Raw genomic sequence first — 26,825 nt, forward strand, 5'->3', positions numbered from 1 at the left:
GCATTAAGGCATTGTGCTGGGCACCAGCCTGTATTGTGGACATCAGTGTCTGATCTAGAAACGACTGGAGAATGATGCTTCTTCACCACAGGAATTTCTGCCTACCACTTAAAGAAAAGCTTTATCTGTTAAAAAAAAAAAAAAACACTGATAACTTACATAGGCCAAAAAGAAAATCCATAAAACCTGCACTATTGTTGCCCAGTATTTTTCTTTTTTTAATATCAAATGAATAACATGAACCTTCCACCAGATGGTTCAATATTACTAGGGTGTTGTACCGTGTTAGTCATTATGGATACATTGAGAAGGCAAGCAAAATGACACCTTTAATTGGCTAACTAAAAAGATTACAATACTCTTGCCTGAAGAAGGGGCCTGAATTGCCACGGAAGCTTGCATATTGGAATCTTTTTAGTTAGCCAATAAAATGTGTCATTTTGCTTGACTTCTCATTGCACTGGTTCATTAAAAGAAATTAAGTGACAGGTTCTGCTCTGGATATCCGAGCAGGGGTTCTCTTTAAATAAAGTTCATGGTGGCTCAACTTCACCCCAATATTATTCTATGGTAAGTAACTGATAGTAGTGGATGAAAAAATATTCCTTCTGTGCACGAGGTAAGCTGCACAGCATTGAAATTTCATTTACTCTAGCTGTTGTTCACAAGTAGCTTTTCTCAGCTTCAAACGTACAATTTTTCATTTAATATTTACTACTGCAACTAAACTCTGCACCTAGGGCATCTCACCTGGACTCTCACCTTAGGCTTCAGTATGTAACATGGTTTATCTCCTGATAATTGCTGTGTTGCCTTCACTATTCCCCTGGCAATCTGAAAACTTACTGTACCAAAATGTATCTTCTAACATGGTAGCTCTGAAACCATTATTTCACGTTGCAACACTGCAGGCAATTCCATTTGTAATGTTAAACATCTTCTAGTGATGTGTAAATAAGTTAATTAGGGTCCTTCAGATATTCATTAATTGCTAAATTCATTCACTTATCTTTGTAATAACTTCACATCATACACTGTTTTATCAATATAGAAATTGTCTTTATTCAGTTAAGGCTTTGACTTAAATATCCCTTTATACGGAAGCCCCAGAGTTTCAATAAGGTTAACACATATTCTTACACCTACCCTACACTAAAAAAGAAAAATCTTTTTTTTTTTTTTAATCAACTGAGGTGAGCCTATAAATAACACCTTGCAGTTGATAAGAAATGATAACAGAGAGTCACGACATTCTGGCATAACCCATCTCCATCAAATAAGAATAGACAACCATTAAGAGATTTAAAGCAAATTGCAAAAATGAGAACTTACTGAATATAACTAACATGATTGTCCTTTGGCATTATCTAATTAGTGCCCAAAACAGAAGTTATTCTCCTATTATCTCCATTGTTCAAGCATATGCTAATATGAAAGAGAAGGAGGGGGAAACAATCAACAGAAAGGAAAAGAAAAAACATTAAAGATTCAGTCTTTCTGAAGGTTTTACTGCCCTTCCAGATCTCCTCAGGGGCACCATATCAGGACTCTAACCTGTTTCTTGATACGTTATTTTGATTTTGGTTCCATCCTCTAGCATTTTCATTTGTGGTGAGCAGGTCTGATGTTCCTCTCGTGAGTGCTTTTGTTTGCCATGTAGAATTTCCTCAGGAGTGCTGAAGAACTTAATGCAATTTCTCCTCACAATGGCACCTCTCTCTGTTAGTACTTCATAAGATCTTGGAGCCACTTCCTGAAACACAATACCCCTACGATTCCAATCTCCTCGCTCTGTATTAAACACTCCAACCTTGTTCTGTTCTTTCAGTGAAGATAAAGATTTTGCTTAACCGTCATAATAGTATTTTGGCACTGCTTTAACTGATTCATTTTTTGTATGACAGGTGACTGGATTGTTTTCCGTACTTTTGGACTGCCGACCCATGAGAAGCTCTGCTGGGGACTTTCCACACTCCAAAGGAGCTGCCCTGTATGCTGACAATGCCAGATATGGATCTTCATTATTTTCTGCTGTTTTCTTTATAAGTTTTTTTTACTATTTAAACACCTTTTTCTTTTTCACACTCATTCTGACAGGCCAACTATGCAAACTCTTTACTGGCATATTGTGGACCTTTATCAGAGACCACCACATTAGCTATGCCATGCCTAGCAAAAATTGACTTCATGTGTGTAATCACCTCCATTGCAAGTAGTGTTATTTCTGGATACTTAGATAAATAATCAATCAGTAGTAGATATTCTTTGTCTTCAAAGTGAAACAAATCTGTTCCTACCTTCTCCCAGGACTGTTGAGGTGTACCCATAACCATTGGCTCTTTTTGTTGTCTGTTTTGATGTTTAAGCCATGTCCCATGGCTTGCAATCATATCTTTGGTGTCCTGATTAATTCTTGGCAAGTACACAGATTGTCTTGCCAGACGCTTAGTTTTTTAATGCTTAAATATCCTTGTTGCTTCTATAGGACTTCTTTTCTCAGTGACGTAGGAATGACTATCTGATTACCTTTCAACAGAAGCCCTTCAACCACTGCCAATGTGTCCCTAAGGGAATAATACTGTGGTTAGGCTTATTTTGGCCAGTCACCTTGTATTAGCCCTATGACCTTTATCCATTCTTAGGTTTTGTCTTAGAGTTGTCCTAACAGGAATGGCCTCCAAAATCATATGAACCTGACTAGTGATTTCTTCCAGTTCTTGTGAGCCAACAGCCTATGAACTTTTATTTGTTGCTTGAGATAAAGCATCTGCAACAGCCAGGTATTTCCCACTTTTATAACACATTCCATAATTGCACTGTTATAGTTTCATCACCAAACTTTTGTATATGGAGTGTCATGTCGTTCAAGTGCTTTTGGCTAATATTTATAAGTGGCTTATAATTAGTTTCAATTTAAACAAAAAGTGATCCAGAAATGTAAGAATGGAACTTCTCACATCCAAACACAACGCCCAGGCACACCTTTTCAACTTGTGCATATCATATCGTCTCTCAGTTTCTGTCAATGCCCTTGCTGCATAAGCCATAGGTCTCCAACTTTTTTGATTCTTAAATCATCTTTAGGTGTCTTTTAATTTTTTCAATTCTTCATCCTGTACCTTTTATCGTGACCACTCATTTTTTGACCGAAGTAGTCCTCTTATGGCAATGGTCTTAAAAGATAAGTTTGGCACAAATTTACCTACGCAATGATCTCTGTAGAGCCTCCTTATTGTTTAGCTTTGGCATGTCTTTAATTGCTTTGATTTTATTATTATCTGGTTGTACCCCTGCAGGTGTTAACCTTTGTCTGAGAAATGTGATATCCTGCCTGGTAAGCTGGCATTTCTATTTAATTTAAGAGATAATTTTGTACTTTTTGCAGAACTTTGCAAACTCTATCATTTAACTTTTCTTTGGTCTCTGCCCAGATGTTCACATCATCAATATACATGTATACCCTCAGATCATCTAGACCTTCAAAAATCATTTGCATGGCTCCATGAAAAATCTCTGATACCGAGCAAATGCCAAATGGGAGGCACTGATAACTATCGGTATAATATCCAAAGTGTGTATTAAAGGTCCAGAGCTCTGCAGTTTTGTTATCAAGTTGCTATAGCCAAAAGCCATAAGATGCATCTAATTTAGTGAACTACTACGCTCCTGTCCTCTCACTGAGGATGTCATCCCTGTTTGGTATTTGGTAGTGTTCACTCAGTATATTTTGATTTAGATCTTTTGAATCTATACAAAACACTTAGGGCTCCATTTGGTTTTTAACACAGACCATGGAGTTCACCCATTCACTTGTTCCTTTTGTTGGCCATATGACTTTAAGCTTCACCATTCTATTGAATTCATGCCATTATTCCGGCTTGAGAGGTATGGGTATCCTCTTTGTGGCATGAACCACTAGCTTTGCTGTATTTTTTAATTTAATGCTATATGTGAAAGATATACATCCAATTGCATCAAATTTACCAGGATATAATTTCTCCCAGCATTGTGTATGTCTAATATGTTTCTCACTACTCTCTGGTGGGACTGCAAGAATTTGTACTTTGCTTTCAGCCTGATCTGAAATGGCTAATACACACTTCACTAGCCCCATATCCTCACAAACTTGATTCTCCAATAATGATTCTTTACCTTTTGGCACTAAAACAAAGGTCAGTGTTTTTTTATTTTTTTGTAATGCACCTGAAGTTTACATATAGGTGTCTTAATCATTAGGCCATTATATGATTTAACACTAGAATCCCTGAAGCCTATAAAAAAACTTCCCGGCCCACCTTAAATTTGTTCGCACCTCTCCATCAGCATCTTTTGGTCTGTAAATATGTTGATCAGCACAAGCAGCAAGCAACCCCCAGCCCCCAACCATACCCAGCTCAGCTTGAGCAAAAAGGTCTCCCAGTTCAAGTTTTCTTTATCTCAGTGTGAGGTGCCTGGAGCTGTATAGGGTAAATAATATATTGTTATTTGGAACACATGCATTTCATGTGTGTTCCGTGTGGCACTTACAATTGAGACATGCTGTAGTGCCACCTCCTTCTGTAAGCACTAACAAAACCTACCTTGTTCATTATCTGAACAATTTTTGCTGCATGTGGAGTTAAAATTTTAAAATAAAGTGTTAATCACTATATACTGTAAATCTTTGTGTACGTGTGTGTGCAGTGGGACTTCAAGAAGAGAGAGACAAATTTCTCTTAGTTTTGTTCTCATTTCTAAATAGACTAACAGCATAACCAATTATTTGGCAATAATCTATACTAATAAAAGGCAAAGCCCTCACTCACTCACTCACTCACTCACTGACTGACTCATCACTAATTCTCCAACTTCCCGTGTAGGTAGAAGGATGAAATTTGGCAGGCTCGTTTCTAACAGCTTACTTACAAAAGTTGGGCAGGTTTCATTTCAAAATTCTACGCGTAATGGTCATAACTGGAAGCTATTTTTCTACATATACTGTAATGGAGTTGAGCTCGAAGTGGGCGGAATTTCGTGTGACATCATCACGCCTCACACGTAATCACGCAGTACGTAGAAAACCAGGAAGAGCTCCAAAAACCGCTGAAGAAAACATACATTATATAATTAAGAAAGCAGCGAAACAATTAGTAGCGAGCGAGTGACATATAAAACCATATTCAGCGGCTCACGTGAACTGACGCAGTGCGCAGACAAAAAGCAACAGTTCCAAAGAGTGCTAAACAAAAACCGAATTACACTGCTACGCTCAAATAGACAAACCACACGGCGTGGTGCAATAGTAGAGGCTTTGCCTCTAGCGCCGGCGTCCGAGGTTCGATTCCCGAGAGGGGATGCACTGAGTATGTATGCGCGCTTTACGATTCATTTTAGCCTCGCATCCCCTTGGTTTGAGACGTATGAAAAAATATGCGGTTAACGCAGAAAGACAGATCACCAATTGAAGCTTTATGAATAATGGATACTTTATTCGCGATCAATGATTGTTTTGGTAAAGCCATGCTCAGTGTATTCATTAGAAGAATGGTAAAGAAGTAAGAGCGAGGGGAGGATAACTTATTGAGGCACGCAGGCAAAACCACAATAGCACGCGGGCTCGATGTACTGTAGTGCGCGTCAACTCGATCTGAATTGCGTGATCACATTTGAAAAAATATATCTTTTCAAGTTCTATTTAGTCCATATGTGTCAAACTCAAGGCCCGCAGGCCACATCCGGCCCGGCGTGTAATTATATCCGGCCCGTGAGATCATTTTATATATTATTGTTATTAATGGCCCGGGGATATGAAGTGCTGGTAACACAATAAACTACAGATCCCATAATGCAGCGCTTCAGCTGCCTTGCCAACACTTACTGCGTTAATCAAGTCTAGCTTATGATGCTGCAAGTTATTGCGAAGCTAGCCCACACGATGCCGAAGAGAAAAGGTGATTCTGAACATAGAGCCTTTAAAAACCGATAGGAGTCTGAGTATATGTTAGACCCAAAGAGTGTCTGATTTAAAGAGAACATGCCGTAGAGCTGAGCGTCAATGGAGGAAGAGTAAACTTACTATCCACCACGAAATATTAAAAGTCAAAATAACAGAATACAATAACACTGTCCGTCTTGAGAGACGCTGCTATTTCTCTAATATTATAAATAACAATGCTAGTAATCCTAGAGTCTTATTTTCAACAATTGATCGCCTACTAAACCCAGGTAGCTCAAAGGAATGCCTCCTAAGTGCTTCCAGTGAAACCTGTGAGGCTGTCGCTGTATTCTTCAATCAAAAAATTAATGATATTAGAAATAACATAGTATATCTCCCCAACACTAAGGATCCCCCTAAACCCCAACATCCTGTTATAAACAAATTAAACTCTTTCACTAGGATAGATTTACCTGATTTACAAAAATAATATCTCAATTAAAACCCTCCACCTCGTCCTTGACCCGATACCAACAAGGTTTTTCAAAGAAGTATCAGGCGTGCTAATTGATAATGTTCTTGACATAGTAAATTCGTCACTAGATACTGGGGTCTTCCCAGACTGTCTTAAGACTGCTGTAGTTAAACCCCTACTTAAGAAACATAATCTTGACCCCTCGCTCTTGAAAATTTTAGACCCATCTCTAACTTGCCCTTCTTAAGTAAAGTTCTAGAGAAGGCAGTCATTATGCAGTTAAATGACCACCTAAATAAACATGCTATTCTTGATAAATTTCAGTCAGGTTTTAGAACAAATCACAGCACAGAAACTGCACTCGTTAAAGTAGTAAATGACTTGCGGGTAAATGCAGACAGAGGCCATTTATCTGTTCTCATCCTCTTAGATCTGAGTGCTGCATTTGACACCATTGATCACAACATTCTTAGAAATCGCCTTAGTCAATGGGTGGGCCTCTCTGGCAGTGTCTTAAATTGGTTTGAATCCTACCTGACAGGGAGAAAATATTTTGTTAGTTGTGGGAATTACAACTCGAAGACACATGATATCCAATATGGTGTTCCACAAGGCTCTATCCTGGGTCCGCTGTTATTCTCAATCTACATGCTTCCGTTAGGTCAGATTATCTCAGGGCACAACGTGAGCTACCACAGCTATGCTGATGACACACAGCTGTACTTATCAATAGCACCTGATGACCCGATTCTATTGATTCACTAACACAATGTCTGACTAGTATCTCAGAATGGATGAATAGTAATTTTCTCAAGTTAAATAAAGAAAACTGAAATTTTAGTGATCAGCAATAATGGATACAATGAGGCTATTAGAAATAAACTGGATACATTAGGATTAAAAGTCAAGACGGAGGTAAAAAGCTTAGGGGTGATTGTTGACTGTAATCTGAATTTTAAATCACATATTAATCAGATCATTAGGACAGCATTTTTCACTTAAGAAACATAAGTAAAGTTAGACCTCTTTATCACTGAAAGATGCTGAGAAATTAGTTCACGCGTTTGTTTTCAGTCGACTAGATTACTGTAACGCACTCCTCTCAGGACTACCCAAAAAAGATATAAATCGTTTGCAACTAGTGCAGAATGCAGCTGCTAGAATCCTAACTAGGAAAAGAAAATCAGAACACATTACTCCAGTTTTGATGTCACTACACTGGTTACCTGTGTCATTCAGAATTGACTTTAAAATTCTGCTTATGGTTTATAAAGCCTTAAATAATCTCGCCCCATCTTATATATCGGAATGTCTGACACCTTATATTCCAAATCGTAACCTCAGATCCTCAAATGAGTGTCTCCTTAGAATTCCAAGAACAAAACTTAAAAGAAGTGGTGAGGCGGCCTTCTGCTGTTATGCACCTAAAATCTGGAATAGCCTGCCAATAGGAATTCGCCAGGCTGATACAGTAGAGCACTTTAAAACACTGCTGAAAACACATTACTTTAACATGGCCTTTTATAACTTCATTTTAATCGTAATTTAACTTAATCCTGATACTCTGTATGTTCAATTCATCATAACAACTATTCATGGTGGCTCTAAAATCGGTACTGACCCCTACTCTCTTTTCTGTTTCTTTTTCCGGTTTCTTTGTGGTGGTGGCCTGCGCCACCTCCACCTACTCAAAGCTTCATGATGCTCCAACAATGATGGACGGATTAAAAGGAAGAAGTCTACGTGACCATCATCATCATCAAGCCCTTCCGTGAGAATCCTAAATCCAAAGAGGACTGTTTCATTTATGTTAGGTAGAATGCCCAGAGGGACTGGGCGGTATCATGGTCTGGAATCCCTACAGATTTTATTTTTCTCCAGCCGTCTGGAGTTTTTGTTTTTCTGTCCCCTGGCCATTGAACCTTACTCTTATTCGATGTTAATGTTGATTTATTTTTTATAATTATGTCTTTCATTTTTCTATTCTTTAATATGTAAAGCACTTTGAGCTACTGTTTGTATGAAAATGTGCTATATAAATAAATGTTGTTGTTGTTGTTGATGTTTACTGACATTGCCGGTAAACCCGTGTGTCTCATTTTTGGAGCTAATGTGGCTGTAATTACAGAATTTAATCTAAGACGGCACTATGAGACAAAACATCAAGATAACCTGAAAGACCTGAATGCAATGCACAAGATACAGAAAGCAGAAGAGTTAAAGAAGAATCTGACACTTCAGCAGACTTTTTGACCTGTGCAAAATCACAAAGTGATTTCAAGTGAAGCTACTTTTATGGGAGACACAAATGCACCAGTGCAACTTGCCCCACTTTCCCTGTTGCCAAGTAATGTTGAACCAAGTCGGCACTACGGTGTTCCCAAATACACACTTTACTGATAAACTGAGCGCACTGCGCACTGAGTTTGCACGCCGCTTTGGTGGCTTTGAAGAACAAAAAAATTATTTTGAGTTGTCTCGCAACCCATTTGCCGTCGATGTGGAAACTGCACCTGTGCAGATTCAGATGGAGGTGATTGAGCTGCAGTGTAATGGCACACAAAGTACGATACTGCACGGCCCGCACAGTTTATTCACTCCATTCCCGCAAAAATGCTCCAGCTCCGTCTACATGCGGCTCGAACCTTGTGCATGTTTGGTAATACATATCTGTGTGAGAAGCTCTTCTCAATCATGAAGACTAACAAAACAGCACACAGGAGTCGCCTCACTGATGAGCACCTGCAGTCCATCCTGAGAATCTCCACAACACAGAACCTCACACCAAACATAAACGAACTTGTTGCCAAAAAAGATGCCAGACGTCCAGCTCTGATAAAATGACATAAGAGCAACGTCAACTGAATGCTTTGATTTGTTATTGCTGAAAAGAATAAATTTTATTTATATTTCCAGGTTTTGTTATGCACCATGTTCATATTTGAATTTGTATAATTTTAACAGGATATATTTTTATGGAGAGCAAAATCTTTTGGGACATTTAAAATTTAAGTTTATTTTTTATATAAAATTACATAAGAGTAAAGAAATTTGAATGTTTGTTCTTTTAACGTTACTTTATTTCTAACTTGTATAATTAAGACAGGATATATTTTTATGGAGAGCAAAATATTATAAGTTATTTAAGGTTTGAGTTGATTTATATTCTGTCGACTAAATAAAAATTCCTAACTTAAACAGATACGATAGTTCATAATATCCAGGCAGACTTGCACGTAAGAGCGGGAGTCATCCGTTTTAACAAACGTATTGCACTGATACAAAATAGCCTGCCCATTTAATTATTTAGGAATGGATAAATAAATTAAGATTTTGTACAAATAATGTTTTTCATTTTTCTTCCTTCATGGATTCTAGCACCCCCAGCAACAGTTGCTCGCACCCCAAAGACTGTATATATGTGTGTATATGTATATATATATATATATATATATATATATATATATATATATATATACATATATATATATATGTGTGTGTGTATATATATGTGTATATGTATATATGTATGGATATGTATTGTGGCCCCGGCCGGCTGGAGCCGCCGGGGCAGGAGGACGTGAGGAGGGCTTGTGCCTCCTCCAGACCGCTGGCGTCCGCCCTGGTTCTGTTGGGGCCACGGGTTGAGGCATGGAAGCCCTTCCTGTAGGGGCCCGTGGTCACCGCCAGGCGGCGCCCCGATGCCGGTTTATCCCGGCGGTTGCCGGTCGGGGCAGGAGCGGACGGGCATGGAACCTGCGGCGGAGGACTTCAGCAGGCCCGAAGCCCCGACGAGCGCTGAGGCCGACGTCAACGGGGACCTGCCCGCCCGGAGCGGCGCGCTGGAGTGCTCCACGCCGGGAGGCCTACAGTGACCCGCTGGGGAACAGCGAGGCGAGCGGCGCAGACCACAGGGGCGTTTGCGCGGGCGAGGGTGCCGAAGACAGATGTCCCAGGGTGCCGTGTTGGACCCTGGGGACATAGTAGGACCCTAGCTGGGGACGTGCTGCCCTTCGGGTTGTGCCGTTCGGACCCACGTGTCCTCGCTAGCGGTGGGGCACTGTGGCCCCCGGCCGGGGCTGGAGCCCGGCCGGGACGCCCAGGAGGGCGTGAGGAGGGCTGGTGCCTCCTCCAGACCGCGAGGCGTCCGCCCTGGTTCTGTTGGGGCCACGGGTTGAGGGCATGGAAGCCCTTCCCTGTAGGGGCCCGTGGTCACCGCCAGGCGGCGCCCGATGCCGGTTTATCCCGGCGGTTGCCGGTCGGGCAGGAGCCCGGCCGGACGCTTGGAGGACCGGAGGAGGCGAGTGCCTCCTCCAGACAGAGTGGGCGTCCGTCCTGGTTAGGCAGGGGCCTCGGGTACAGGGCTTTGAAGCCCAGCCCTGTAGGGACCCGTGGCCACGCCAGGCGGCGCCCGTGCCTAATTATCCGGGAGCCCGGCACTTCCGCCACACCAGGAAGTGCGGGGAGACTTTGTGTGGCACCGGAGAGCTGCCAGGAAGGCGGCCGATACTTCCGCCACGCTTGGCGTGGCTAGAGACGGAAACACCTGGGGCTCATCCGGGCATTATTTAGGGCCGCCTCCCTCCAGTCAGTGGTGGAAGTCGGGAGGAAGTAGACGGAACTGAGAGAGAGGACGGAGGCGGCCAGGAAGGCACAAGAGACTGTGGGCCCTGGACTTTGGGGGAATCGGTGCAAGAAGGCACTGGGGGTGCACGTGAGCGAACTTGTAAATAGTGTAAATAAAAGTGTGTTGGGTGCAAACATGCTGTCCGTCTGTCTGTGTCCGGGCCAGGTTTCACAATATATATATATGTTTATATGTTTATATGTGTGAGTGTGTATATATATATATATATATATATATATATATATATATATATATATATATATATATATATATATATATATGACAGCAACACTCATCACTCACAACAGTGACAAAACAATTACATTGACAATCATGTTACGTTATTTTCAAAAATTTCCTTTTCTTTTTCATTGCTTCTTTAACACACTACTTTTCCACTGCGAAGCGCGGGTATTTTGCTAGTCATTTATAAAATGAAATATGCTATATGCTTATTTATATTTATGAATCACTTTTACATCTTTCACATGGTTGAACCTTAATTAACAATTCTTTTTTTTTTTAAACAATATATTATTTTATCGTTTGGCTTCACTTGCTCTTAGACTAAGTCATATGAGGCAGATTGTCACTCAAACAAATATTCCAAGAGACAAGTTTTATCTGTGATCAATGTATTAATGTATGACTTTGTGGCCCCCATACTTCATATTGCAATGAAGTGTGAGGCAGATTGTTGTCAGATGCTTTAATTGGTGAGATTGTTGGATTTGGAGCAGATTTTCATCTAGGTAGATTTTACTTCAGCTTCTTGATTTTAGCTTCTTTTTGACTTATTTGGAAATGAGTGTCATCATTACATCATGCAGGTGGAGTGTCCTAGATTCAGACTTAGCTGTCTCTAGACATCAATTACCAGTATCCAATGGAAAAGCAGCTTAAAGCATTCCAGACAACTGATTACTGTTAAATGTACACAAAAGTGCCTTTAAAAATAGAGCACTACAGTAGCACAGCGGTTAGCACTGAAGCATCATGGCTCTAGAATTCATTAGCCAGCTATGTGGAGTTTGCATGTTCTTCCTGGGGTTCTTAAACAAGCTATGTAATTTTCCTATCATAGTCCAGTGACTGTCTTATATATAATAATTCTAAATTGAGCCTATGGGCATCTGAGAATCACCTTCCAGACACTGATAAGGTATTCAATACCAGCCAAGGGCGAGAGGGTTGTGGTTGCTAACTGCTTCTTCTCTTTTATAATGCAAAGAAGATGCCTCATGAGGGCAATTAAACTCAACTCATAATGTCCCAGAAGCCCTGCACCTTCCTACTGGGACACTATAAAACCAAGATGTCCCCAGAGGAGGGAGTTTCATTTCAGGGAGAAGCCTCCGCATGTTGCAACTCTCCGTGAATGACCCATTCAAATGAGCTACTTATAAAGGAGAATCGAGTTGGCTGAGAAGGTGATTAAGAAGCCTCATTTCTGTTGCTCCACCGATCGCATGTTTTTGCTTAGTTTTTAGGACTACTGCATTAAAGAAGGTGGGCCCAGTTAGCACTACAATGTTTCCTTGGGACTGCGGCCGTCCTTCCGTTCTTTACAACAGGCATGAGAATTTTAAAAACATGCCTGCCTATGCAAATATAGCAAATTTATGCCTCGAATATACTTCCACACTTTTAGCCACATCCTGCTGCTGCTTGGAAACAGTAATTACTCAATAGTCAGCAGAGGCCTATTCTATCCGAGCTGTTGATTTTTGGCGATTCAGTGCTTAATTACTGAGTCACTTCCTGTAGTTCACTTCTTTTCAATTAATGTTTTATCTCATGTTTAAGACCACATCAATTAGTTAATTGAATTTTTTTTAATTGTAAGTAAAAGGGACATTTGTGGATTACTATTATTGTGATTTTGACAAATAGGCAAAGTTATTGAAAACAAAGTCATTGCATAGCACTTTCACTTGTGGCTCAGTGAAGATCACATCATTCACAAGAAAGGGTCTTATCCCAATGCATTATGGCTTAGTCTGAGTGGATCTGCACAAACTGAGGAAGAATGTATTTTATTGAGGGTATTATCTGAAAATCCTGTTGTTCTTGGGTCTTGTACCCAACATTGTCTCAGACTATCTATTAGTGTATTGTTTTGAAAGCTCTTGTATAGCTTGGAGTATCTGTATCTAGTGATAAGTGAAACAGTTCAAATTGAATTGAATTTGCAGCAAAACCTATAGTTTTCAATTATGGTGACAGTCATTATGGTGCAATTATGGTGATTGCAGTAGAAGATATGTTGGAGAAAGAAGCAATACATTCCTCCTTCCACAGCACTTGAGAAAAAAATGCAGTAATATGCACAATGGTGTATTTTGGCACACCTTTATTCTTAATATATGCAGAATGTCACCTTTGTGGTGATTTGAATGAAAGCCATAAACTATACTTTATTTTACTGGTGTGCAGGTGAACATAGAAGTATAAATGAGGCTTTAGCGAGAAACAGTTCTTGTTTTCCCAACCAAAAAACATTAAGAACCCTAAGTAAAACCTCTTCTGTATAGTTTTGCTTTTTGTAATTGCAAAATCAGATTTTAAATGTACAGTATAAATCTCTTATAGTTTCAATTCTAAGCATATTTCATAAATGAAATATTTAGCATTTATCGTAAAGGTGACATTACCCAGCACTGTTGTCTATGTTATTGGCCTAATTGAGTTTTGGTTATTTAGTCTAAATTTGACCAATTTTCATCTGCATCTTTGTTTCTAACTTATAACTGATTATTTTATTACTCTCTTGTCCAACAATACCTCCATGTTTTACATTTGATTACCTAACATGTCTGAATGTCCCTTTTAAAAATGTTATAAGTGATTATCATCCCTTTATGCTCTTACAAGTTATAGTGGATACCTAAATGAAAGAAAACATTATCACTTTAGCAAGGCTAAAGACCCTACACAAGAAGATGGCCTGGCAAAAATGCATTAGGTAAAGTTGTAAGTAATAAACAATTAAAGAGCTGAAGGCACACAGTGACTACAGATGTCACTATTCAGATTATGGTATTTTATGAAATCAAAATGTCTACATATCAATGCATGCAGAACGTAAGCCAAAAGTAAATGTAACTTTAAACAAACTTCTTCATCTTTCTATTGTTTAAAATAACAAACTACCAAAATATTTTTCACAATAGAACAGCAAAGTCTTCTCAAACTAGTATAATCACTCAGATGTTAATGATTCAAACAACAATAGATGCTTTGGCCTGATGACAGCATACAGCACATAAAATAATTGAGCTCTACTGCTATTCAGTGCATCCAAGAGCTTTAATATTTAACAAAAATTATATGAGCAGTCATTAGAGAGAAACACACAGAATTCAAAACCATCTAGAGCTAAAAAGTAAGTGGGACCATTTCAAATATGTGCAGCCAGATTTAGAAAATTTTAGAAGCAGTCTAAGAAATAAGCTGCTCCTAATATGCAAATGCCAAGTGTAAATATAACAGATGGTTAACAGTGATTAGCCAGTATGGATAGTGACTGCCAAAACTTATACACACACACTGGCATACAAATTTGATTAAAGACATTATGATGAACGTCCAAACGATTTTGAAAAAACAATGCACTTAAAAAAAAGTGAGAAATGACAGCTCCTGCTGTCGACTCCCATAGTGTGGTTCCAAAAAAAAAAAATAAACCACAGTAAATAAATAAAAAGGTGAACACAGGGAAGTGCATTGCCTTTGATTTAATATTATAGGACCTGAAACCCCAGTCGCCACCCAACACTGGATTCCAGTGTGTAATCCTGTCGTTAACCCTTGCACTCAAGAAGACAAGCTTTCAATCTGTGCAGCTCAGAGAGTGCACCATGTGCATAACTAACCCCTGGGTGACCCTCGGTGACGGCACTGCTGTTGCATGGACACCCGGAAGGCAGTACATAGATCACATCCACACAATGCTGTGCAGGGCTCACACACACAGCTGCTAGGCAGAAAGCAATCAAGCAGATTCACAAGTTCACATATGCTGCATTCTGCAATATCAATATCACCAAAAACAGTGTCAAACGCTCAGTGTTTATACATTCCATACTATCATTTTTACAGTCATTTGAATCTCACTACTATATTATGCACAAAAAGTGGCATAAATCTCTATTTTCCACCTAAAATCACATTTCTGTTGATTACACAGTGCCTACTCCTCATATTTCTGTATCATTTCTTCATATTAGATGCATAAAATGAAATTTAACTGAGCTGAACCTTGGCAGCACAGTCATGTGTCAGCATATACAGTAGGTTAAAAGTATTTTGATGTTGTTTTAGAAAATTTTCCATGTATTTTTTTTTCATGTATTATTTCATTAAAACTTAATTGCACTAATAATAATGAAGCATTTCGCATCCAAGGACACCTCCTTATTGCAGAGTGTGTGTCAATGGATGACGGATCATATGCGGCTCACTTAAGAACTAGAGATAGCAGTAGAGATTCTTATTGTATTACCATTAAAAAATAAAAACTCTCTTTAAGAAGAATTAGAAATTCAGTGTTTTTTTATTAAGAATTACAGGTTCTTTACTAAGAATTTAAAACTATGATTTCTGGTTCACAAAGTTTTACTCAATTAACAGACCCTCACTTATCCTTCATTACTGATTTCTCTTTAGCACTTTGAAAATTTTGGCAAGTAAGAAAAAAATAACTAGTGGTTCACTCTTTAATACTTTGATGTTGTTGCTGGTCACAGCTATTGATGTTGCCTCATAACACCACAGTCTTGGGTTAAGATCCCAGCCTGGGCACTGTCTACATGTTGCCTGCATGTTCTCCTTGTTGCTATGTTGGCTTTTCCTTCAGGTTCTCATGTCTATCTCTTTCATCTAAAAACATGCAAATTATGTTAACTGGCCCTAAATCTTCCCTAGGTGAGTTTCTGTTTATCGAGTCTTGGCTCCTGCTTTGTGCCTAATGCTGTTGGAATTTACAGACCAAACAGTAATATATATGTTTTAAATTTTATGTTTTAACAGTTATCTCATTTAGTGTCAGCATTGCATAGATACTTGGATACTAAGTTAGAGAGGCCTCAGCAGATGTCACCAAGGAAGTGCTCTGCTTGCAATGCTTACTCACAGTCCCTGCTTGTCTGAGGATGGAAGTTCTTCTATTTCTCATGGCATAGAAAGGTGAACTGATCTGAGGTGATGTTGCAGCTACCCACTGGCATGGGCAAAATAGGGTGTGCTTCCACATTGTAACACTTGGATATGCACTGTGGATGGGTGGAGAGTAGTGGCAGTGCTGCATAGAAGGGTGGGGATGAGTGAGAGGGAGAGCTCAGCTGACATCACCATGACGGGCCTTGCACATTAGTCAATGCATGCTTGAAAATAGAGGTTTTTCTTTGCTCATGGCCTAGAAATTTGAACTGCTTCTGAGGGCTGTGAAAGTTAATTTTTACTGATAAATATGACTTTCACAAATTGATTATATATTGATTATACTAAGTGACATATGTCCTTATTAACTGTTAGCTTTTGCTGTTAGCACTCTTACAAAGAATTATAATTAAAGTCTGTTGATCTGTGACTCAGTCCCTGCTGCTACTTTAGTACAAGGGACAAGTATTGATAAGAAAAAACAGTTCAATCTAGTGTAGCAGAATCCTGACTCCTAGGTCTTGTTTATCAGAAACTAGCAAGGACATAAGAAATGAAACTAATCACACATTTCTGTAATTGACAAGTGTATTTAAGAAGTAAGTCAGTCATATCTTTCTATTTAAAGAGCGATTCCACATTATGTGTCACTAAAGGTATTCTTCTCATCCTGGACTGGCTTTGTGATTCAATTTTGACAGGGCCCATATAATAGATATACTGCTCATTTGTGGCTAACCATCAGCAGTTACCACATTACAAAATGTGCAACCTGGCAAGGAGCGTGGTGGGGTTCCATGACAAAAAACCTTAGGTAAAGGCAATTTAAATACTACAGTGTTGTGGTGAAGTGCATGAAGTGGTCAATGGTGGTGTATGTTTTTAGTATAGAAACAGTGCAGTAGCTGAGGCTTGTAGGTGCAGGAGCGCTCTGTGGCAAAGCAAGGTGTTCAATGGGGAGGCAAGCGGATTGCTCAGCTCAGCTGTTTTCCATTGTCATTCAGCGGATCATTAGGCAGAGCACCTGAGCCTGGACAAATAAAGCATGTACTGACTATATTTGTGAGTGTACTTTAAGTAAATCTGAAGGATTCTACCAGGTGGCAATGCGGGAAATCATCATGATGAGAAAACATTCTCAGGTTTTGCTGTGTTGTGAGTTGTGGGAAGAATGATATTTAAGATTAAAATTCTTTGTATTCTGATGCTATTGCAAAGGTGCAAAAAATGTAAATAAATAAATGAAATGATGGCAAACCTCGCAGTTAGGAGACCCGGGTTCACTTCCCGGGTCCTCCCTGTGTGGAGTTTGCATGTTCTCCCCGTGTCTGCATGGGTTTCCTCCGGGTACTCCGGTTTCCTCCCACAGTCCAAAGACATGCAGGTTAGGTGGATTGGCGATTCTAAATTGTCCCTAGTGTGTGCTTGATGTGTGTGTGTGTGTGTGTGCCCTGCGGTGGGCTAGCGCCCTGCCCGGGGTTTGTTTCCTGCCTTGTGCCCTGTGTTGGCTGGGATTGGCTCCAGCAGACCCCCGTGACCCTGTAGTTAGGATATAGCGGGTTGGATAATGGATGGATGGAATATGTGATGCTTGTATTGCCTATGCAAGACATGAATACATTCACATGTAAGTACTTAAGTTTGATGACTTGCTTCACCACCACATGTCAATTTCATTTCTGATGATGTGCTAAGAAGACGTGTCAAAAGAATGCTGGGAATCCATGGCAGCCATGATGCATGTGTGTATGCATTCTGACCATGAAGTATCAACTAGCCCTTAAAAGAAAGGCAGAGCTTGTGCATCAGAAATTTGTGGAGCAGTGTAAGGTTGTTCCTGCTGAGTATCCAGCAAGTAGGAGCAACCAATCATTCTGAGAGGTCTCACAGATGCCAAGGGATACCAATCATGCCAAGGGAGCAGGGCTCATGGGGTTCCCACAGACACAGAGGGATGGCGGTGGGGACACAAGAGAGAGTGGGTTGACCTCAATTGCCGGACCTTATGGCTGAGCAGTAGGGACATAGAAATGGAAGGATGCCCTGGGGCTTGAGTATGGAGTCTATTTCATTATGAAAATATCAAGTATATATCTTAGTATTCTAAATATTCAGAGAGCAATAATATAATGAAGTGAATGTATTCTGTGTGGCGATCACTGCCTGTAGCTCCTCTCCATGCCTCAGTTTAAGAAGCACATAGCGATTAAGAACTGGGTTGGGAAAAACTTAATACGAACCATTTCATGTACTACATTAATTATGACGGGGTTTGAGAAAATTTTAAGATGAAGTTTACGATGTTTTCTCTTAATGACAAAATAAACAACAAGATTAAAGTAGAATTGTTGAGAATGAAGTCGCCATGTCAACTTTATTCTTGACATGTACTTTTTTTTCCTTCACTGTGTACATATATTTTTTTTTTCTCCATGGCCCTAATGTGCTTCTGTAGGGTTTAATTAATTTAACTGTGTCAGTTTTATTTTGTTTTTTTGCATTTTGCCATTTGAAGCCACTTTAAGGGGGTTAGGTATGAAGTACGATCACTGTCAAAAATAACTCCATCTTTCCACCTTTGAGGCACATGCATAGTAACAAAAATCGATTGCTTCTTGTTCGATAGAGAATGCCTTCTGCTCTAGTGACATATTTTTGACAGTTTGTTCACACTTGAGAATTGTACTCATATTTTTTAGAAACAAGCGTAACTTTCAAAAGCGCAAGCGTAATTGACATTTGTGAAATGTAAATTTGACTTAAGTTTTTATGAGTTATTTTTGACAGCGATCTTACTCCACACTTGAGTTTCTAGAGGAACTGATCCAGACTTGATTTTAACCATTTTTGGATTATTTTTTGACTGGGATTTTAACCTCCAGTTGAACACTGTTTTTAATCATGGATTATTTTTTTTTTATTGCTGGGACACCACCATTGTTTATATGTATCCCCATTTACCCTAGTCCTTCTCTGTTCATGATTATGAATGACCCAGGTTCAAGAAGAAAATGGTAGCTGCAGGCAACCTAGGTGTCACAATTACTTTTGTTATAAATACCAGCACACAGTGGGTAGCACTGCTGCTTCACAGTTAGGAAACCTTGGAGTTTGCATGTTCTCCCCGTGTCTGCGTGGGTTTCCTGCAGGTACTCCAGTTTCCTGCCACAGTCCTAAGACATGCAGGTTGGGTGGTTTGGCGATTCTAAATTGTCCCTAGTGTTTGCTTACCCGGGGTTTGTTTCCTGCCTTGCGCCCTGTGTTAGCTGGGATTGGCTCCAGCAGACCCCAGTGACCCTGTAGTTAGGATATTGCGGGTTGGATAATGGATGGATGGATAATGGATAGATGGCTAAATACCAGCAAATTGGACCTGTAGTACATCCCAGTACCACATGAGCAAGGCATGATCACATTCTGAAAGGACTTACTGAACTGATGGACAGAAGCACCAGTACTCACCACAATCTAATCTGTTAGCTTCAGTTTTGAAAGGGAAAGAAAGCAAAAACTTTTCAACTAAATAAAAGTGATGGAAAAATGGAGGTGCAATGTAACATCTGAAACTGAAATAATAATCTTACTTCTTTTATTTTTTATTTTACAAGTACAGTTAATTAATATGAACACCATGGATGTTTGTGACATAGCAGGGTAGTTGTGGTACACTGGTGTGCTGTACAGTGTTGTGGATAATAACCTTGTAGGATACAATAGTGCTTTTGATTGAACTCTGGTTTACAAAGACAAAGAAAGGGAAATCGTTTAATGTATAACTTTTGAAAATGCAATGCAATTGTTATTTATATTTTCTAACTTATAAAATTAATCAAAAATTTAAATTAAGTGCATGTAGTGCTCACAAACAGAAGTGTAATGCATACAATGGGCATTGAGTACATAATGAAAATTTCCTGTCTTCCATCTAATGTGCCAGGATAGGCTTGGGCTCCCGCTACCCTGAACTGCAGAGTGCAGAACAATATAACAGATTGATGGATGTTTTATTAGCTCTTTTTTCCCAAGATCTATAGTCTGTGCTTAAGGTTTTTGTCTTTTACTAAATAAAACTGAAATTCTCATTATTACACTTGCATTGAATAATTATAATGTAATTTATCAAAAATTACCTTTCACAATTCCACACAAACAATGACACAGATTATAAAAGCAATGGAGGCCTAATTGTTCATGGATAATTTGTGATAAAAGTATGTTTGAGGTCATTTGGCCCTAAAACAAAGAACCAATTTATTTACGTCAGAAGTTGCAGACTGTTCCTATAAGTCCTTATTAAATAACAAGGATACAAGGAACACTAGATATCACACAGCAAGTCAGTCCTAAAATGATTGATATCTCATCCTGCAAAGTGGGATCACAGTACAGCATAATGTAAATGTATGTATAAGATAGAAGATGCAGCATTGTATGAAGCATGTATTACTAGAACAGTTAAAAATCAAACTCAAGAACCTTTAGGAAGGAGTTAATGACTGTAAGGATCACTACGTAAATATCTCCATTTGTCCTCTCTTTAGTGTCAGTAGTTCAGATTGATTGACTTACACCCCTATACCTCATTGTTTTGCTGTATGTTTTAGATGTTTTCTGTGGAAAATGCATCCTATTTCTATTAGAGATTTCTGTTTTCTTCTATGTGCTGCCACATGCAAGCGCATGGGAGGCAGCTAAATGGACCAAAAGAAGGTAATTCTTCACCAGGCCAGTGGGTGGCGGAGCGCATTAAACCTTCCTCTTTTATCCCGGCAGACCAAACATGGGAAATTCTGCCTGATTTAGGCCTGATGATGTCACGTCCACTTCAGGCCCCAAGGACATCACTCCTGGTTCGCGCCACAAGAACATCACTTCCAGTTCCTTCCCCAAGGACATCCCTTCTGGTTCCAAGACTCAATGACATCATTTCCACCTCCCTGACATAAATACAAGACAACTTCCGCTGTAACTTCAGTTCTGTTTTGGACTCAACTCTGTACACATCTGTGCTGCTTATTTGCCTTTTTGCAGCCAGGCTTCATGTATACGGGTTTTTTTGTTTGTCAAGGCCATGTATGTCACAGTGCCAAATACATTGTGCTAATTTGATTGATGAATCTAAATTGCCCTGCGGCCTGCAATAGGTTAGGCTGTGTTCTGCATTGCACCTGTTTCTGCCAGAATAGTCTCTGGATCTCCATGACCTTGACCAGAAAATGGGGGTATATCAAAGAGGAATGACTGACATAGGGCCGGGACAGAGTCCACCAAGGTTATGGAAAGAGAAGAAGGCAAGTACTGCAAGGTATTCATGCAGTACTAGAAGAAAGGCATAACCAGGAGGTACCAGATTAGCTGGAAGAGAAACAAACAGGGGCACATAGAAGGAAGACTGAAGTGTGACTTAATGGCAAACAGGAAAGGTACCCCAAGACATCAGATAGCATCAGATTCAGCAAATACTAGGGAAACAGGATTTTTCTGTAGAAAAAAAATGGCATAAGGCTAGAATAAAGGTAAAATACACACAGAATAACTTAGGTCTGAACATTGTGTCAGACAAAGAAGATAATGAACTGGTTACTTGTTTAAGAGGGAAGGTACCAGGAGGCTATCATGGAGTAGTGTCCTATTAAAGCAACAGGTAAGCAGGAGCATGTAAACAGAGTAAAACTACCCTGGCCCAGGATGGCATTTTGAGACTTAGTCATGAGGGATTCCAAAATTGAGATTTAAAGCTTAATTTCGGGGGTTGGGTGGTGGTGGTGATGATAGACAGACAGAGAGAGAGAGAGAAGAAAGATTTTTCCATTACTTTAAAAATGGGCAAGTGGGCAAGACACCTCATGGGATGGATGTGTAGCAAAAGCCGTCTCAAAAGCAGCCGGAAGAAGTATTGCCTACTTTGTGTTAGACTGTGCTCCTGGAGGATTCATCTTCAAAAGTACTACACATGACAGCATTCACCACTTGCTAATATCTGAGATTTTTCCACAAAGGTATACACATGTTCTTTGTGACTGTCACCATAGTTCTATTTTAAAAGCAGAATGTGGAGTATTTACCTGTCCTGTGCCACCTTGAAGGTGCACTTAGTAAATTACTAATACAGAACTTACTCATTTGCCATATAGCTATTATTTCTAGAAATATTAAAAAGGATTAAGAGTATAGCCTGCTGATCAAGTGCAAGATTTCTAACTGTGCTTCTTTGAAATCATCAAAACACAAAGGTTATTTTTTATCATTGAAAGATATAGCTTAATTAGTACACTAGTTTCTTTTACATAAATTAACATATTAATTTAAAAAAAGGAAAACGTGATGCTCTACAAATGAAGAGTATTATTTTAAAGAAGACACAAAATGAGCATAAAGATCTCACAGTCATACAGTCATAGCTGATAAGCAAGCCATGTTTCTAATTCTAAAGTAATATTTTGAAGTTCTTCCCAAAAATTCACTTGGAAAGCCCCTGATTTTCAACAATCTTGGTCCACTGTCGCACATGCTTTTGTGTACCTCCAGAAAAATGCGTTTGGACAGATGGCAGGGCACATATGAACCCTAGGCAGACTAATCTGCATTTCATTTGTCTCTTCCTTGAAAGGTAAAGTACATTTCCATTGCAAGGCTAAAATCACATGACTGAATTCTATATTTTTAGTTCACATCTCCCAGTTGATTATATTTGATTCCTACTTTTACTCTAAAAGGGCATTAGAACAACCAGCATGTGAAAACAAACAAGATATACGACGTAATGTACATGTTAATTGTGTGACAAACCCAGTAAAATGAGTGTGTGCAGTTTTTCAGTTTATCACTGATATAGTGGTTTGAAATGAGTTCGTTTTTATTTTGTGCTAAATATGAGTCACAGCAATTGTCTTTTCAATTCCTGACTCCCCTGAGAGCTACTTGTCCACTTAAAAAGGATTGTACCTTACTTAAGTGTCCCTACTCCAGACACCAAGGTTCCCTCACCTTTACTCTGTAAGCACGTGAATATTCTCAGCTCCCGGATGCCTTTTAACCTGAATGACTGTATATTTAGAATGAGTGCACCTCTTACAGTAACCAAGACCATGAAATAATCGTAGACACATGTTTAAATCCTCCTATTAAACTATGGTCTTGTTTATGATCAATAAAATTAAATGCTATCATTTCCTTCAAACCCAAGCAATATTTTACAATTAATCCACAGCAGTAGTTAAATATTTGAGGATTATTCAATAGATGGGTTATTGGTCAAGGGTTGGACAATCATCCAAATGCAGGTGTCAAAGGACCTTCTCGTTCACTCCTGTGCTCAGATCTTGGCTGGCACCTTATTGGGATGAAGGGATGATGACTGTTATCTTGTCAAAGCCACTTCTCTCTGTGTAGCTACAGCAAAGTCTTTGCAAAATGTATGTCTGCTTACTATCGGCTATGTCATTTTATTGCCATTATCCAGACATGATTCCTGGCTACTTTTATAATGTGTGAAAAAAAAGAGGCAGTCAAACTGACCAGATTCTCTTCTCCAATAACAGGAGATCAGTCTTTGGCATTGCTGTGAAGAAATTCTGGTCCAATTTTCTCCACAGAATTGTTTTAATTCAGCCACATGGGATGTCTTTTGTCTAAGAGCTGTCTATTTACCGACCCATCATAGCAGCTTAATGGGATTCAAATCAGGACTTTGACTAAGCCTCTCCAAAACTTCAATTATTTTTTCCAGCCATTAATTAATAGGTAGACTTACATTTGTGCTTCAGATTGGTGTCTTGTTGCCAGTTGTGTTTGAGATTATGGACATTCTCCTTTAATACTTTCTGGTAGAGAGCCTAATTCATGCTTCCCTCAATTATGGCAAAGTCACCCAGACCCTGAAGAATCAAAGATTCACACACCATCACACTACCACCTCCATGTTTGAGTGGGACTATGATGTCTTATTGTGGAAAGCTGTATTAGCTTTATACCAGATGTAACGAGACCCATGTCTTCCAGAATTTCATTAGAACATTATCAAAATGTTTTGGGGGTAATCAAGGTGTTTTTTGGCAAATGGTTCATGAGTCTTTTATGTTGCTCTTGTTTAGCAGTTGTTTTTGCCTTGCAATTCTTTCATGGATACCATTTTTGCCCTGTGTGTTTCTAATGGTGGAATCCTGAATGCTGAGGAGGCTTACAGATCCTTTGATGTTTGTCTTGGTTCTCATCTTTCCAAGATGAGTTTTCTATGTACTCTTAGAGTAATTTTGCAAACCATTCCTGGGTCTGGGCAGAGTTTCTACTGTTCAAAGTTTTCTGCATTTGGCTCTCATGGTGGTTCAATGAAATTCCGGGGTTTTAGAGACTGAAGTGTTATCCTTCCCCCACTGATATATTTGAGCAACTTTCTTCCTCAGATCTTCTGGAAATTCTTTTGACCTTTTATTCATTTTCACATTGCTGGAAAGTTTTATCTGTGCTGACTGGAGAAAGTTAGTTAAATTTCATTAAAAGAAAAGTCCAGGATAAAAGACATAGTAAAAGAAAAGATGCGTAACTCAAACATAGAAGTCAGAAACATGATCAATATAGCCCAAAACACTAACTGGAAATCATGGTCAAAAAGGAATATGCAACAAGTCAAGTACCAAGAAAAACATGGAGACTGCATGCAAAAGGTAGTAGTTATATCTAATCTTGGATATTGAGAAGTGGCTCAAATGAACTTTATACCAAGTGCATTATGGGATTATATCCTTAGAAATGGTTGATGTGAACACACAAAAACAGCTGTACATATTGCCAAATGAATCAGCATTAATACTGATGCTAAAAAATAATAAACATTTAAATAATATTTCCAATTTTGAAACTAATAACAGAAATAGATTGTGTATGAAACCCCTAAAAGCATGTATAACATAATTACAAAAACATAAAGAATACACAAAAAATTATAGAAAATGTCAATCATGAGTAAGGTTTAGATTCAGTAGGGCTGGGAACAATTAAACTTGTGTGGTTCGAGTTTAATATAACCCATTTTTAATTTCAGTTTATTTCATTCGTTGATTGAGTGACTTTTCTAAGTAACTGGGGTATTTGTACATCAATAAAATAAGTATTGCATTAGGTTACTTGTTACTAATCAAATTAACGTGACTATGTAATGCATGTTACCTTTAACGTGTTACGCCCAACAATGTCTGTAAATATTTCTTCAGAATATCATCATTTCTATAAAGTCCAGTTCCAGAAATCACGTAATTACTTTTCCTCTATTTTTATGTACTTATAGTGCTTTTTTATGATGGCAATCAGATAGGTTGCACAGAGAAAAATTATTAATGATTCAAAAATCTCACATTCTGAGAGTGAAGGATCTGAATTACTCAATCTTTTCATTCTTTTTAAATCAGGAGTAACATATCTGGTTTGGATAAAAATCATAGCTTTAACCTAGTCTAATTCTTTTTTAGGTAAAATCAGATTGAAGTATATATCTAAAAAAATCCTTGGAGATTTGCTTATTTCTACACTGACTATAAAGATAGTCATATACTGTAATAGCAGGTAATGACACAACACCAAGCATTAAACACAAGTATTCCTTTTACTAGGTAATATAATAGATGTCCTGGTTGGTGGTACTTTTTAGACCATTTCCCAGCATGCTGTTTCACTTACATAAGCTTTGTTGTGGCAAAATATTGTCAGCACGTTATGCTGATAATGATTATTGAATTTCTTTATTTACACATTTTAGCCTCCCAAAATTTGGCAAGATTGCTCCTCTGCCAACCCCACTTGTAAAACAGAATGTCAGAAAAGCTATTTTGCTAGAAAGGGAATTTCCCATGTATGGCTGCTTTGTAATGAATTAATTAACTGATCGCTAAAGAAGAACACTTTGCACATACTTTTTGACTTCCACTGGAACAACCAAAGAAATTCTAATAAAAAATTTCATGTGATGACCTTCATATAAACACTTTTACATTGCTTGTTACTAATTCATCCATCCATTATCCAACCCGCTATATCCTAACTACAGGGTCACGGGGCTCTGCTGGAGTCAATCCCTGCCAACACAGGGTAAAGGCAGGAAACAAACCCCGGGCAGGGCGCCAACCCACCGCTATGCTTGTTACTAATTGTGCTTTATAAAGGATCGCTGATTACCCAAATGCTGGAGCCACACTCTGAGCTTGGAGAGAATAATAAGTGACACCTGTTTACGGAAGGAACCTAAAAAGGATAGAAACTGACTGAGAAACGGAGATCTTATTTGGGTTTTTTTTCCCTTTTCCTTTTTTGAGGCAAATGGGATACACAGTTCCTGTGTCGCCTAAAGACGCAAATACAATACTAATCCCTCAGTGGCTTTGCGCTAGTGGAGCTGCAAAAATCATACTGCCAGATGAAGCACATAAATTTCCCATATGAACAATTGTTTTCATTTTCCTCTCGTGTCACCAGATATTATATAAGTGGGGAGTAAAACACGACTAACTATGCTCATTCTACTCTTGTAAGCAGTGATAAATGAAAGGCTTTCCTGCTTGACAAAGGTCACTACTGCTGGTAACCTTATAATCATCATGGCTGCAGACAGCGTGTGTGAGCCAATACTACCCCTCACAGGCCTAGAGAAAAAGTGCACA

Source organism: Polypterus senegalus, chromosome 9, assembly GCF_016835505.1.
Source record: "Polypterus senegalus isolate Bchr_013 chromosome 9, ASM1683550v1, whole genome shotgun sequence".
Lineage (NCBI taxonomy): Eukaryota > Metazoa > Chordata > Cladistia > Polypteriformes > Polypteridae > Polypterus > Polypterus senegalus.